The 4527-nt window shown below is 53.3% G+C and overlaps 1 pseudogene; it reads right to left on the bottom strand.

Annotated features, from left to right (window-relative positions):
- Positions 1-356: 356 nt before the first annotated feature.
- LOC135533704 (glutamate receptor ionotropic, NMDA 2A-like) overlaps positions 357-4527 on the bottom strand; it is a 14906-nt pseudogene continuing 10735 nt past the window's right edge.

Below are 4527 nucleotides of genomic sequence, written 5' to 3'. Positions count from 1 at the left end.
TCCATGAATCATATGACGGGCCAAACCTCTCACTACAACTCCCCTGGAAGGAACAGAGCGATCAGTAGAGAGAGAGAGAGAGAGAGAGAAAGAGAGAGAGAGAGAGAGAGATCTACAACTCCCCTGGAAGGAACAGAGAGATCAGTAGAGAGAGAGAGCTTCAACTCCCCTGGAAGGAACAGAGAGATCAGTAGAGAGAGAGAGCTTCAACTCCCTGGAAGGAACAGAGAGATCAGTAGAGAGAGAGAGCTTCAACTCCCCTGGAAGGAACAGAGAGATCAGTAGAGAGAGAGCTTCAACTCCCCTGGAAGGAACAGAGAGATCAGTAGAGAGAGAGAGCTTCAACTCCCCTGGAAGGAACAGAGAGATCAGTAGAGAGAGAGAGCTTCAACTCCCCTGGAAGGAACAGAGAGATCAGTAGAGAGAGAGAGCTTCAACTCCCCTGGAAGGAACAGAGAGATCAGTAGAGAGAGAGAGCTTCAACTCCCCTGGTACGTATATCTGGCTTAACATGTAATTGTAGCATTAGTTGTAGTAGCAGAAGAAGAAGAAGTGTGTCTATGGCATCCTAAGTGGATAGTAGATAGTTATAAACTATAATAAAACACAGCAGAAAGACTTCGTAATAACCTACTAATAATTATAATCATTAAGTTAATTAAACATCTGACTCCAGACTGGGTATTTTCTTATAAACCCGTCTGTTGCTGAACTGGGCTGAGTTTAGTACCCCTCGCGGGGCGGCAGAGTATGAACTAGTCTTATTGGCTACATAAGGCATCACATGCTCTGAAATGTACATGTCATTGGCTGGTATCCGTCCTCCGTCCCGGGAGCAGTAGGAAGCGGCGGATTTGACCGAGGATCTCAGATTGTTTTCGTTGCGTTGCGACGTTTTGAGCCCTCCTCCTCCCAGCTGTTTGTAAATGTCGGAGGAGCTGCGTCCGTGGACGAGGCGCGTGTCATCCCTCAGCGAAGACGCCATGAAGGGGTTGTCAGAGCCGTGTTCGGGGTACAGCGACTTGCTCCGTTTGTTCTCCTCCAGGTTGAACAGCATCGACCTGGAGCCCAACAGCTTGTCGGCCTGGCGGACGCTGAACAGGTTGGCGTAGGGAGAATCGTCAAGGAAGCAGCGGTCTTTCTCTTTGAGGCTGACGGAGCGAGCCGGACGCCCCAGATCTATTTCTTTAGGCTTCTCCAGCATGATGTTGTCGAACGAGTGTTGGCGGGACATACGCAAGCGGTTTCTCTTCTGGACGTGCGGACCGTCTGTCTGAGGCCAGTAGTGGCCGAACATCTCGTCCTGATGTTGATGCATTCCCTGGTTGGTCAGCAGGGCGTCCTGGAGCAGCTGGTCTTCGCTGATGTCGTAGAGGTTAGCAGTGTGGAGGCACGCTTCGCAGCGGTTGTAGGGCGAGCGGGCGGCAGCGGCGGCGGCAGCGACAGAAGCGGTGTTTGTGGGCGTGTAGTGACCCGGGGTGTAGCTGCTACTGGCAGGGAACTTGGACAGACAAGAGCGGCAATGGGTCTGTTTGGAACGGTCGTTGGTCTCGTGGGGCGACAGGGACAAGCTCTTATCCTTCACGCCATAGTGTTTGGAGTAAGTTGAGTCCGGGAGCAGGTCGACGTCGGTGTGGTGCAGCGGGGACGAGTTGAGGTGGATGATTGGCTGATCCTGACACTTCCTGTAGTTGTCGTTGTGGTCAGAGTAGATCTCTGGGTAGTCCAGGTCGTCGGCGGCCAGGCCTCGACTCTCGCGGTAGTGTAAAGGATCAGAGTTGAGGTTGAGTTCTGAGTCTATGGTGTAGATCTGTCCTTGTCCCTGTCCTCCCACTCCTCCACCCCCTCCGCTGCCCTGCTTAGTCTTTAAGTAGGACAGCTCTACTTCGCTGCAGTCCCTAGGGTATTTCGACGGCAACTGTCTTTTTTTTAATCCGTCCTTGTTCTTCAGGTGCTTGTTGTTTTCTGGGTCCTGGTATGAACCGCCTCCTCCTCGGCTGGAGCAGTCAGAGATGTCTGAGTGAGCTGCTTCCTCCGGAAGGTATCGTTGCGTCTTCATGGAGATGCGGGGGTCGGGGGACAGCATGTCGGGGACACCTGGACCCTGCCGCATTGTGTCCACGGACTTCTTCCACAGGCCTCTGGGTTTGGCGTTGGTCTGGGCGGCGTCCGCGCTCACCGCCACTTCCACGGAGTTTGGGTTTGACTCGTTGAGGGTCAGAGGGTGCTGTCCGCCTTGGAAGATGTAGTTATTCAGGTGGTCTTTGTGTCGGTTGGCCAGGTACGCCTGGAGGTCGCCCGTATCGCCGTAGATCACCTCTTTAGGGGCGTAGCTTCGATTGTCGGCGTAGATGAAGTTACCTTAAAATAAAATAAATAAAATAAAATATATATTTAAAATAACTGACTTGCCTAGTTAAATAAATTAAATATATATTGTTTTTAATGGTTTGAAATGCATTTGTATCCACTATTTATGGTTGTAATGTGTTAGTAAAATAAGAAGAACCTCATCGATTTGAAATGCATTTATATCCACGATGTGTGGTTGTAATGTGTTTGAATCAAAAAAACAAATTGAGAGAGAAAAAACCTTTCTCAGCCATCATATCCATGATCATGGGCCCCGCCGAGTGCATGAACTCAGCCGCCCGCTTGGGGGAATTGATCCTGGACGCAGACAGGTTGGACATGTTGGTCATCTGTTTGGCCGACTTGATGAGCTTCAACATGTTAGCCTGAGGGCTAAAATCCAGCTCTGATTTCTTTTTCATGTCGATGTGACGCCGTGGATACAACTCCAAATCCCCTACAGAGAGTGAGAGAGAGAGAGAGAGAGAGAGAGAGAGAGAGAGAGAGAGAGAGAGAGAGAGAGAGAGGGGGGGAGAGAGAGAGAGGAGAGAGAGAGAGAGGGGGGGGGAGAGAGAGAGAGAGAGAGAGAGAGAGAGAGAGAGAGAGAGAGAGAGAGAGAGAGAGAGAGAGAGAGAGAGAGAGAGAGGGAGAAAGAGAGAGAGAGAGAGAGAGAGAGAGAGGAGGGAGAGAGAGAGAGAGGGGGAGAGAGAGAGAGAGAGAGAGGAGAGAGAGAGAGAGAGAGAGGGGGAGAGAGAGAGAGAGAGAGGGAGAGAGAGAGAGAGAGGGAGAGAGGGAGAGAGAGAGGGAGAGAGAGAGAGAGAGAGAGAGAGAGGAGAGGGGGAGAGAGAGAGGGAGAGAGAGAGAGGGAGAGAGAGAGAGAGAGGGAGAGAGAGAGAGAGAGAGAGAGAGAGAGAGAGAGGGGGAGAGAGGGAGAGGGAGGAGATAGGGAGAGGGAGAGGGAGAGAGAGGAGAGGAGAGGAGAGAGAGAGAGAGAGAGAGAGAGAGAGAGAGAGAGAGAGAGAGGGGGAGAGAGAGAGAGAGAGAGAGAGAGAGAGAGAGAGAGAGAGAGGGAGAGAGAGAGAGAGAGAGAGAGAGAGAGACATATGGATCATAATTTGAAGTCTGACTGCTGTCTAAAAGTATGTGTTCTGGTAACCATGACCCATGTATCCTCCTTCCCGGTAAAGGATAATTCACGAGGATCACATTAGTATCGACTGACTCAGCATCTGAGAAACCATCTCATTAATTTCTCTGAACACTTAACATAGTTACTCAGATAGTATTCCTAACCATATTGAAATGAATATCACTACCCAGAAAGGAGGGAGACGGATTGTGTCTGTCCCTCTCCCCAGCCCCCACCTCCCTAATAACCCAGCCCCTACCTCCCTAATACCCCAGCCCCCACCTCCCTAATACCACAGACCATACCTCCCTAATAACCCAGCCCCTACCCCCTCCCCACTAACCTCTACCCCCTAACCCCTATCCCCTATCCCCTAACCCCTTCCCCCTAACCCCTGCCCCCTGCCCCCTGCCCCCTACCCCTAACCTCTACCCCCTACCCCTAACCCCTACCCCCTTCCCCCTAACCTCTACCCCCTAACCCATACCCTCTACCCCCTACCCCCTACCCCCTAACCCCTACCCCCTATCCCCTACCCTCTACCCCCTAACCCCTGTCTTACCCTGCTGATAGAGAACAGTAGTCCCGGTGTTCCAGTACAGACTCCAGTGAAACAGTATCCCTCCCTACCCCTACCCCCTAACCTCTACCCCTAACCCCTACCCCCTAACCCTCTACCCCCTGCCCCCCCTACCCCCAACCCCTATCCCCTACCCCCTAACCCCTACCCCCTGCCCCCTAACCCCTACCCCCCTGCCCCCTATCCCCTACCCCCTGCCCCCTACCCCCTGCCCCCTAACCCCTATCCCCTACCCCCTGCCCCCACCCCCTAACCCCTACCCCCTCCCCCTACCCCCTGCCCCCCCCTACCCCCTAACCTCCCTACCCCCTATCCCCTACCCCTGCCCCCTACCCCCTACCCCCTAACCCCTACCCCCTATCCCCCTGCCCCCTACCCCCTGCCCCCTGCCCCCTACCCCTAACCCCTACCCCCTACCCCCTACCCCCTGCCCCTAACCCCTACACCCAGTACACCCAGTAACCTC

Source organism: Oncorhynchus masou, unplaced genomic scaffold, assembly GCF_036934945.1.
Source record: "Oncorhynchus masou masou isolate Uvic2021 unplaced genomic scaffold, UVic_Omas_1.1 unplaced_scaffold_2606, whole genome shotgun sequence".
Taxonomy (NCBI): Eukaryota; Metazoa; Chordata; class Actinopteri; order Salmoniformes; family Salmonidae; genus Oncorhynchus; species Oncorhynchus masou.
Note: the sequence above shows the minus strand (reverse complement) of the source record. Positions and strands in the feature narration are given on the sequence as shown.